We start from the raw sequence: 12561 nt of genomic DNA on the forward strand, positions 1-12561 counted from the left end.
TGATCATCCGTCTTGAGTTTCATTTGTTCTAGGCATCTAGGGTAATTCAAGCATTTGGGTTAATAGCCACTTATCAATGAGTGCATACCATGTGTGTTTTTCTGTGATTGGGTTACCTCACTCACGATGATATTTTCCAGTTCCAACCATTTGCCTATGAATTTCATAACGTCATTGTTTTTGATAGCTGACTAATATTCCATTGTATAGATGTACCACATTTTCTGTATCCATTCCTTTGTTGAAGGGCATCTGGGTTCTTTCAAGCTTCTGGCTATTCTAAATAAGGCTGCTATGAACATGGTGGAGCATGTGTCTTTTTTATATGTTGGGGCATCTTTTGGGTATATGCCCAAGAGAGGTATAGCTGGATCATCAGGCAGTTCAATGTCCAATTTTCTGAGGAACCTCCAGACTGATTTCCAGAATGGTTGTACCAGTCTGTAATCCCACCAACAATGGAGGAGTGTTCCTCTTTCTCCACATCCTCTCCAGCATCTGCTGTCACCTGAGTTTTTGATCTTAGCCATTCTCACTGGTGTGAGGTGAAATCTCAGGGTTGTTTTGATTTGCATTTCCCTTATGACTAAAGATATTGAACATTTCTTTAGGTGTTTCTCAGCCATTCGGCATTCCTCAGCTGTGAATTCTTTGTTTAGCTCTGAACCCCATTTTTTAATAGGGTTATTTGTCTCCCTGCAGTCTAACTTCTTGACTTCTTTGTATATTTTGGATATAAGGCCTCTATCTCTTGTAGGATTGGTAAAGATCTTTTCCCAATCTCTTGGTTGTCGTTTTGTCCTAACCACAGTGTCCTTTGTCTAACAGAAGCTTTGCAGTTTTATGAGATCCCATTTGTCGATTCTTGATCTTAGAGCATAGGCCATTGGTGTTTTGTTCAGGAAATTTTTTCCAGTGCCCATGTGTTCCAGATGCTACCCTAGTTTTTGTTCTATTAGTTTGAGTGTATCTGGTTTGATGTGGAGGTCCTTGATCCACTTGGACTTAACCTTTGTACAGGGTGATAAGCATGGATCGATCTGCATTCTTCTACATGTTGACCTCCACTTGAAAAAGCACCATTTGCTGGAAATGCTATCTTTTTCCATTTGATGGTTTTGGCTCCTTTGTCAAAAATCAAGTGCCCATAGGTGTGTGGGTTCATTACTGGGTCTTCAATTCTGTTCCATTGGTCTATCTGTCTGGGTCTGTACCAATACCAGGCAGTTTTTATCACTATTGCTCTGTAAGACTGTTATCCATTATATAAACAAACTGAAAGAACAAAACCACATGCTCATTTCATTAGATGCTGAGAAAGCATTTGACAAAATTCAACACCCCTTCATGATAAAAGTCCTGGAAAGAATAGGAATTCAAGGCCCATACCTGAACATAATAAAAGCCATATACAGCAAACCAGTTGCTAACATTAAACTAAATGGAGAGAAACTTGAAGCAATCTCACTAAAATCAGGGACTAGACAAGGCTGCCCACTCTCTCCCTACTTATTCAATATAGTTCTTGAAGTTCTAGCCAGAGCAATCAGACAACAAAAGGAGGTCAAGGGGATACAGATCGGAAAAGAAGAAGTCAAAATATCACTATTTGCAGATGATATGATAGTATATTTAAGTGATCCCAAAAGTTCCACCAGAGAACTACTAAAGCTGATAAACAACTTCAGCAAAGTGGCTGGGTATAAAATTAACTCAAATAAATCAGTTGCCTTCCTCTATACAAAAGAGAAACAAGCCGAGAAAGAAATTAGGGAAACGACACCCTTCATAATAGACCCAAATAATACAAAGTACCTAGGTGTGACTTTAACCAAGCAAGTAAAAGATCCCCTTCTTCTATAATGGTGTTCTCCATCTAATTTGTCCCCCAATCCCATATACACCTACACAGGGGGATCCAGCCTTTGCAGGACCAAGGGCCTCTCCTTCCATTGGTGCCCAACAAGGCCATCCTTTGGTACATATGCAGCTGGAGCCATGGATCAGTCCATGTATAGTCCTTGGGTAATGGTTTAGTCCCTGGGAGCTCTAGTTGGTTGGCATTGTTATTCTTATGGGTTTGCAAACCCGTTCAGCTCTTCCAATACTTTCACTATTTCCTCCAATGGGAAGGCCAGTCTCAGTTCAATGTTTGCTGCTAGCATTCACCTCTCAAGAGGCAGGACCACCGAAATGCGATGCTTCATTCTTTGTTAAAAGGTAGAACAAATATATTCATAGGTGGGGATATGGAAGCAAAAGGTTGGAACAGACACTGAACAAATGATCATTCAGAGACTGCCCCACATGGGTATATAGGATGTATGTATATATATATATATATATATATATATATATATATATATATATATATATATGTGTGTGTGTGTCTGTGTGTGTCTGTGTGTGTGTGTGTGTGTACACATATACATATATACATATATACACATATATATATTGCAACCAAAAGTAGATAAGATTGATGAAGCTATAGCTATTTACTGGGAGGCACAGATGAACCATGTCAATTATAGAGGTGAGTGCTAGACACACACACACACACACACACAAACTCACACACTCACATAGAAACACACACAAACGAACACACACTCATACAAACACATAAACACACACACATATATATATACACATAAACACACACACATATTCACACACATACCCACACACACTCTCAGACACCGACACAAACACACATGCACCCTCACACAGACAGAGACACACATATACACTGACACACACACACAAATACACACACATACACAAACACTCACACACTCATACACTTATTCACACACAGATACACACACACATACACATGCACAGACACTCTCACACACATACAAACACACACACTCACACATACTCACACACAGAGACATAGACACACAAACACACACTCGCATACATCCACAGAAAAACACACACACACAAACTCACACACTCACTCACACACACACATAGACACACAAACAAACGAACACGCACACATACACACACATAAACACACACACATACACACATACATATACACATATAAACACACACACATACTCACACACATACACACTCTCACACACCCAAACACACATGTACCCTTACACACATGGATACACACACACACATATACTGACACAAACGCACACAAATACAAACACACACACACACACACACACACTCACACCCACACACACCCAAAGGAAAACTAAGTTTTTATCCAGCAGGTTTCCTGTTCAGTGAGGAATTAGTGGTAGCTATGATGTGTACAAGTCTCTTAGACTCCAGCAGGCTGTGCTGTCCTGGCCTGTACTTATTTCCACTTCAGAAAATCTTTCTATGCAGATACTTGCTGGTCCTACTTGAGTTACAAACTTTGCACAGATAACCTAAACAACACAACACCAAATTCCCCAGAGAGAGGATTTGAAGAAAAGCCTTCAGTAAGCTTCATGTTGACTCATCATAGGCCCCTCACTAAAACTACCCTGCTTCCTTCATAGAAGAGCTTGGAAGCATCAGAGGAAGAGAGTGACTCATGGTCAGTTTTCAGGAACTTTTCATAACATTATAGTTCATGTGATATTAAAACAACCTCAATATCAGTTAGAAGGAGAATAATGAAATAAACGACAGTGACTTTTCTGAACTACAACTTTCTGTACAAGACTGAGAGGGAATCTAGCCTGAAAGAATGCCAGGCCAACGATATAGTCAGGAAAACAATGTCAGCAGAGGGATGCACTATAAGATTCCATGTAAGATCATGGTGAAGCCAATAAGACAAACCAGGATCTTCAAGGGGGATACCTCTACTCAGGTAAAGTGAAGAAATCTAATCCTTATTTTTAAAATAACTGAATGGCTAAAGAATGTGTTGAGACAAATAAGAGAGGGGGCTCTACCTGGAACTGGACAAATGATGCAAAGACTGCTGGCCAGCACAAAACAGGAAGCTGAAGGTTTGCTGAGAGACCTAGGCTAAAAGGTCTAAGTTAGGTCTAAGTTAGAGAATGACTGGACAAAATCAGATGTCATTATGTGGCGTCCCCGAATACCCACAAATTATAGGTCACCACAGCAATGTACACACACACAAACACACTCACACTCACACACACACACACACACACACACACACACACTCACGAAAAATCAGACGTCAGCAGAAAACAATGAAGTTTCCATCATACTGGAGGAACAACATAAAACAATGAAGTTTCCATCCTGTTGGAGGAACAACATAATAGAGACTATTCAAAGCAGTTATTTTAAGAATTTCTACTCAGCTATTTTTCTCTAGAGGAATAAAAGGGCCTAGATAGCACTCTTCTTGATGAGAATGGGGGTATATATGGATAACTTTGTTCTTGAAGTCTCAAATCTCTCATGCCAATTCTCTGCGTTTGAGAACCCCTTTCCATATCCCTGCTCTTCCAACCAGCTTCAGAGTATAAGGACAAGATATGAACTCTCTAGCAACCCTCAAACAAAACAGGACTGACATGCTGCTACTCAGGCTCTGTCTGCTACCCAAGATTTAGGAAGCATGAAGAGATGGTCTTGATATACAGGGAAATGGGGGAGATAGAACAAATCCACCAAAAGAGGACAATGAGAACCATATCTTTAGCATTTCCACCAGGCTCTCCTCCCCGCAAACTACTACCTTCCTGGAATCTCACAGGATCCCTGTAAAGAAAATGAGCTCCAGGCTTTTGCTTCATCCCTCAAAGCCCTGTGCAAGTCTAAAGAGGGGCTCCCACATAGCACCCTCCACACATAATGGCATGTAGTGCTGTGATGTGTGATCAACCTATCTCCCTTAATAAACTGGAGATTCTCAAAGAGCAGGACCATTTGCTTTCCAAACATGCAGTTTCTTGAAAAAGGGCTATCTCAACAGAAAGCCTTGTAAATGATCACATAAATGAACACTTGGATGGGACACAGGTCAGTACATGTAACAGTAATGGACAGTTACCTTGGTTTGTCTATGTTTATGATAAGACATGAGGAGAACCTGTCCCTGAGGCCTAAACCTACCTGCTGTTGCTTGGCTCTAAGGACACAGATGTAATTGCTGGCCTCCTCACAGAACCTCTTTGCTTTCTCATAGGATGCTGGCAGTTTAGTCTGCTCCACCAGCAGTTGTCTGTTCTCATTCAGCAAAATCCTTACATTGTTCTTCAATTGAATCCATTCACGCAGGAGCTGGCAGTGCGTGTTGCTGAACCACAAACAATAAATGTCAAATCCCAGGAAGCTTCTATTTGCCTGTCACTCCTGCAAGTACAATCATCCTTTCAAGGGCCCTCATCTCCAGACATCAACAGGCTAGAGCCACAGTATACAAGTTAGCACCAATTAGAGGAGGCCAAATCCAGAGGCCACATTCCCTGTGAATCAAAGTACTTCTGAAAATCCTGACACTAAGATGTTTTATATACATCAAGGTAGAAGAATTGGACCATATGGGTGCTCATATGTCCATAGTATGCTAAAACCATCTGCAAGTAGAGGGCAAATACACTCTGAGGGATGATAAAGACCTAATAGCTATACAATCTTTGCATGTGTATCTCATGGATCACAGAGAACCTGTCAGTGTCCTAGAAGTTGAGAGTTGATTGATATTCCCATCATGGTGCAAATCTTTTCTATGTAGAGGAGCGATCGTTAATGGGGAAAATAACAATTGGAGGGTCTTCTAAACTCTTCACATGTAGGACCACTGAGTCCTAAAGTTACAAATCCAAGACCCTGTGCCAGGAGGCAGGCTTTCCTGTTAAGAGTCAGACACTGTAGAAGCAGAGCCCTGAGTTTTGTTCAAAGTCATACAGGACAGAAGCACTCCCTGCCTAGTGCTGGGTTCTCATCTCTGTCAGTGACTCACAGGTAGGAACTATTCACTTGTATGAGCTCCTTGTACCTCTCCATGGCATAACTTATTGAGTTGGTCACCATTTGCATAGCCATCATTTTCATCTCATGTTCGGATTGAAGTATTAGCAATTTGAGATCCAGCCTGTCTTAGGGCAAGGCCCAAGGAACAAATAACTGTCTGAATTCATGATTTCAGAATTAGGTGAAATGTAAATAAGAAATATCCATTAAAAAATTCAAATTTAAGAGTGGGGAGGGAAGAATGTGGCAAACACAAAGACCAGAGCAAAACCACAACAGTGAGACAACAACAACAATTATTTCAAGGAAATATTTCTACGCAAATCAGCAAACATTTATTTTGAACTAAGGACTCTTTAAAAGGCTGTGGAGATATAGTTCTGCAAAGACCCCTCTGTACTAGAGTGGGTGGAGCCTGTGAAATGCCTGTTTAGGAATAACAAATGTCCAGAATTTATTATCACAATCACCATTTCTAGGTCACAATAAATGGTCCCTGATAGCTAAAAAAAAAAAAAAAAAAAAAAAGTAAAGTCAAAAAATAAATGAAGTTCAAATCAGGCAAAAAAATATTACGTGAAATCAGACTATTGACTTGATTACTTAAAACCAATTTATGGCACATACTTGCTCCTTCGAACCAGGTCCTATTTGTGCTGATTAAACTTATTATCCTGAGCACAGGACAACAGAGCCAGGTTACCAGGTCCATGGAGCTGACTGTCAAGAGTTGGCCAGGTAAGCATGAAGGCATTGACTAATTCTGTAAGAAGTTTCCTCCAGTCTGTGCCACAGCCTTGGGTCCAACAGATAGTTATGATGACATTTCTTTTGTTTTGAAAGCAGGGATTCTCAAACCTTGTTTCCTATTGTTACATGAATTCCCAGAGGGCATAACTACTTTGACAGGGAAGAGGATTTGTAACCCCTCCTTCCCTCAGGAGAGTCCTATCTACCACCAAAGTAAATAGAAGGTGCAAAGAGTTCTGTTGGTCCATGTGGGCTTCCTCACTATCATGACCCGCAAACTGTCCAACAGACAGATCCTTAGATCCCATCAAAGGTCCCATTCTCCAGATCCTGAGCAAAACACCCAGAAATACGTTCATATAAATACATACCAACCCATATACAAACACAATTAGAATGCCAACTACTTCCATGGAGATGCCATAGAATCAGTGTATAGTGAACAAAATCAGAGTAAATGAGTGATGGCATGCAGGAAATTCATTCCCTCACTTAGATGCATCAAGTGTAACCAGGTCCTTCCAGCTATTGACAGAACTTATGCTAATCCAAGGAGCTCAGGGTCAAGTAAAAAGGAGGTTGACCCTAAACACACAGCACCTAGCTTATCTCACAAGCCAATGCCTGCCAAGGCTCCTCAAAATCCAGGATGAGAGGTGAAACTCTCTCGTGATATGAGGAAATCTTGGGTTAGCAGAGAGAGAGCACAAGACAGCGAACAGGTTACTGGGCATAATGACTACCTGTAGTCCCAATCATCATAGATATAAAGGTCCAGGATTTGATAAGTTCATGCCTCTCGAATTTACACTTCTGGATTTCAAATTTGAGTTCCTACAGTTCCTTTAGACGCTTCTCTTGCTTACTGATGACATTTGGGGATGATGCCCTCCTACCAAAACCTGTAGATAGATAAACCCAAGTGAATTTGCATATTTGATGGCCCATGGGAGGAAAAGAGCATTCTGAGTCCCAAAAGGAGGTTGAGGAAGAGGAAATGGTAGAGACTGGGTGAATGCCTGAAACAGCAGAAAAGCTTTCTTCGAGCTGGATTCTTTTTTTTTTTAAGATTTATTTATTTATTTTGTATATGAATACACTGATGCTGTCTTCAGACACACCAGAAGAAGGCATCGGATCCCTTTACAGATGGTTGTGAGCCACCATGTGGTTGCTGGGAATTGAATTCAGGACCTCTGGAAGAGCAGTTGGTGCTCTTAACCACTGAGCCATCTCTCCAGCCCTCAAGCTGGATTCTTAAGCTATGACCCTCTTTCCAACCTCTAATGCCATACATGTGACAAGCTCACTATTATAGAACCCCTCGCCCTGAAACGTATAACCTGACTCAGACATAAACATGTGGGACATTGTTATGTCATATCAGATGTGGTGCAGGTAAATCCTGGAGTTCATAATGTTTAGCACCATCAAGCTCTAATCATATGTGTTCCAGCCCAAAGTATCTAAGACCTAAACTCATGACTAGGGGTGCATCTTTCCTTGTTCTTGTCATCAGAGACTTATGTACCCTACAGTAATCTAGAAGACGAAGTGCTTTAACTCCCAACCGTGGATGGTCACATTGTTAATCTCACAGTGCCTTCCTCTGCCATTCATTGACACAAACAATTAAAAAGCTTCTAGAAAAGAAACTGAAGGCTTACCAATTTCTGACTTTCTCTCAAATTAATGATCAGGAACTCCTGACTCTTGGTTTGCCTTTGAGAAATCCTAAGGCTCATGCTTGTAAGGCCTAGTCTTAGAAGGCACATCTCAAACCTACCTCATCAAGGAAGTTCCCCAACTCTGCCCAGGACTCACCAAGCCTTCCCCAGAATGATTTCATCCTTCCTGTTTTACTAGACAGGAGGTCAGCTTCCTTCTGCCTTGGTGTGGTCTCTTCTTGATCTCCACTCTCCCTCCAAATAACCTGAGCAGCTGGCAAAACATGCCTGTTTGTGAGCCCAAAGGGAACTGAAGGAATTTCCCAAAGGCAGTTGGTGTCACCACAACACAATCACAGAAGATTCAAGGGATCTCTTAGATACAATAGATTGTCCAATGAAGGGCTTACTGATGATGTCACTGGGAAGTTCTATGGCCTACCTGCTAACTAGCTCTCCCCAAATTGATCAATTTCTGTGGGGGCCCTTTCCTGCAGTCTCTAATGTGTCACCAGAAATACCGTTTGGCAACCTCTATTCCAAAGCTAGATATTTCTCTCTGCTTCACTAGAAGTCATCAATGCTTTTGCTGGGGAGAAAGGCTTACAACCCTGAATTGGATAAGAGATTTTTCTTAGCACCCAAATCTCTAGGGACCATGGATGAGGGAGATTTTTCTTAAAAATAAATCTACCACCTTAGACAATGGATGTGATATACATTTCTATTCCCAAGGTTTTCCCTTTTTCTGGAGGCCAATATCTTTCTTCTATACTTTGACTGTGTAAAACCTGGAAATATTTGCTTACTGTGCAGTCCTTCACACCTTGACATTGTTTCATTTACACATCCATGTATTCCACAAAATCAATGGTCTATAATACTATTTTTTTTGTAATAAAACTCCCTTTTCTTGGGAATATAGGGATCAACTACAGGGTATATATAAAATTATAAATTTCTGTGCCTTTTATATACTAAGTTGGACATCCTCACTTTTTGAAACACAACAAGACAATTAAATTGGACATCAGTGAGCAAACGTCAACCTGGACCTTGTGTTACTACATTGTAATGACATAGCCATCACTTCTCCAATACCATTCTTCCTGAATTTCCAAGTCCTATCATAAGGATATTGTGGGCTGCACTGTGATCTATTACTCATATCACACATAAAAATCAGGAGGATGGGCACGGACTGGAAAGGCCTAAGGTCAGGTTAAACCTCAATTTTAATGGGTCCATAAGTTCAGGAGGGAGGCCATTTGGCATTGTCATATATGGATTCTGTGTTCTTATCCTAGGTGTTGTAATGCCACCTGAATGTGTGCTTTAATGCCACCTAACCTCACTAATGTCAGAGTGAAGCTCATGTATGACTTTTGTGGGACGAGCAATGCCTTTTACTACCATCTCCATTTGTACAACATCACTATGCAAAGCTAAAAACAGAGGGGTGGAGATTGTGGATTCCTTGGAAGTTGAGGGTCTTTTCTTTTGATTAAGGCACATATTTTTCCTATGTAATTTTTTCCCTTGCTTTTTCATTAATGATGGGTGACATCTTTCCTGGCCTGACATATACTGGGAACCAATTTTTGGATTACCAGAGCTTCTATTTTAGATATGACAGGCCCACCAAGGGTCCTACTGCATACAGAAGGTATGAAAAAGTCCCAGTTGCTGGAGTAAGTTCAAAAAGTCTGTGACAACAAAGACCTGATTGAGAAAATAAGAGACAAGCTGTTCATCAAGATCATAGTTGTATGATAGTAAGAAAATGTGAATAAGGCATCAGGTGAAAAGATCAATTAGGAGGTCATAGGCCTAGAAGGGGTAGCCTTTGCTCTCAGCGGAGCTGCCATTCTTTCACCCATTCCTTGACCTCTGCCACAAGACCAGAGATTTCCCCAAACAACTGTCTGGCCTTACTCAAAGACCTGGCAGGGCTTCTCCCTGTAGAATAGGAACTGCAGAGTCCTTGAGGATCCACTAAGAGATCCTCACTAAGAGGTCTCCTCCACACAGGTTCCTTGTTGTCAAAGGAAAATATTCCTGCAGAATCCTGCCATGGCAGTAGGAATTTCAACTAGGCTGCTCTTAGGTCCAGCTCACTGGATGCAGGCCTGAGGCCCAGCAGTATCTGGGGAAAGAAGCAGCACACACTACCTCACAGCTCTCTCTTTGTTGGATGCAACTGCTAGAACTGTAATAGGATTTTTGTTTCTTCGTTTGTTTATTAGAAATACCTACAAAGCTGGTTAAAGTTGCAACATGCCTTTAATACCAGCGTGCAGAATTTTTTTAAATCACTGTTTTATGTTTGGATATTGTTTTTACTCCCCTCAGCAAATATCTCTGTGCTTAGAATGTTAAGCACATGCTCTGGAGGGACCTATTATTCAAGTTAGGCAAAGCTTTTGTTCTTACCAATCAGTCCACAGATGATGCCATTACTTACTTTCAAATAAGAAAACAGTCATAGAGAGGTGAGTTAATCTGTAAGCTATCACAGAAGAAACACATCATGACTGTGGAATGGCACCCCAATCTTTTGCATTTCCTAAGTTCTTTTATTTCTTCTTTTTATTTTTGACATTTTTATTGGATTTTGGGGGTATATTTCATTTTTTTTCAATCCTCACAGGTATCCTTTATTCCTCTCCTCCCATTTACAAGTAGGAATTTCACCTGTAATTGTTAGTCCAGATAGTTTGGTCTATGGCTTAGATGTCCCCTTGGCCTGTTGCCTTAGCATAAGCTGTGTTAGAGGCAGGCGCAATGGTTCAGGACTTAACAAATAATAAATTCCACTACATCTGGATTCCTAGCCTCACAGTCAGAAAGGGACTATATTTCTATTCACTATGGAAAAAAAAGACCCAGTACATTAACAAGTAAAAAAAAATTCTCAAATTTATTAAAGGGTTTACCATGGTCATACAGTTTTTCAAATACCTGGCATTCATCGTTTTTCAAATCCAAAAATTTCTTTCTTGTTCACATTTTCTTTTTTTGATTATTTCTTAGTTTTTTTAATTTTTTTTTAGATTTAATTTTTAATAGATATATTTCCTTATTTACATTTCAAATGTTATTCCCTTTCCAGGTTTCCAGTCCATTTTCCCCCTCCAGCGCCCCACCCCCACCCCATCTGGGTCTTTCACTTGTTTCGTTAAAATACCCGAAAGATAATTTATATTATTTGGGCCTATTGTGAAGGGTATCATTTCCCTAATTTCTTTCTCAGCCTGTTTACCGTTTGAATAGAGGAAGGCTACTTAATTCTTTGAGTTAATTTTATACTCCAACAGTTTGCTGAATTTGTTGATCAGATTAAGTAATGCTCTGGTGGAAGTTTCGTGTCACGTAAGTATACTATCATATCATCTTCAAATATTAGTATTTTGACTTCTTCCCTTCTAATTTGTATCCCTTTGACCTACTTTCATTGTCTGATCGCTATAGCTAGGACTTCAAGTGCCATATTGAAAAAGTAGGGCGAGAGTGGGCTGCCTTGTCTAGTCCCTGATTTTAGAAAACCTGATTTTCCTTCAAGTTTTCTCAATTTAGTTTGAGGTTACTTACTGGATTGCTGTATTTTGCTTTTACTATGTCTAGATATAGGCCTTGAATTCCTCATCTATCCAGGACTTTATTCATGAAAGGGTATTGAATTTTGTCAAATGATTTCTCAGCATCTAATGAAATGATCATGGGGTTTTTTCCATTAAATTTGTTTACATGGATATTTCGTTGATGGATTTCCGTATATTAAAACATCGCTGCATTCCTGTGATGAGGCCTACTTGATCAAGATGGATGATCGTTTTGATGTGTCCTTGGATTCAGTTTGCAAGAATTTTATTGAGCATTTTTGCATCAATATTCATAAAGGAAATTGGTCTGAAGTTCTCTATCTTTGTTGTATCTTTGTGTGGTAGTTGTGGCTTCAAGAAGGGACTTGGTAGTGCTCTGTCTGTTTCTGTTTTGTGGAATAGTTTGCACAGTATTGGTATGAAGTCTTCCGTGAAGGTCTAATAGAATTCTGCACTAAACCCATCTGGTCCTGGGCTCTTTTTGGATGGGAGACTTTTAATAACTGCTTCTATTTCCTTAGGAGTTATGGGGTTTTTCCATGGTTTATTTGTTCCTGATTTAACTTTGGTATCTGGTATCGGTCTAGAAAATCGTTCATTTCTTCCACAATTTCCAA

The 12561-nt window shown here is 40.2% G+C and overlaps 1 protein-coding gene across 10 annotated transcripts in view; it reads right to left on the reverse strand.

The window, feature by feature from the left end:
* Nucleotides 1–12561, reverse strand: part of Spetex2l3 (Spetex-2 protein like 3) — a 79822-nt gene that overhangs the window by 35027 nt on the left and 32234 nt on the right. The gene's annotated exons all lie outside the window — the stretch shown is intronic.

Source organism: Rattus norvegicus, chromosome 12 (genome assembly GCF_021556685.1).
Source record: "Rattus norvegicus strain SHRSP/BbbUtx chromosome 12, alternate assembly SHRSP_T2T, whole genome shotgun sequence".
In the NCBI taxonomy this organism is placed as follows: Eukaryota; Metazoa; Chordata; class Mammalia; order Rodentia; family Muridae; genus Rattus; species Rattus norvegicus.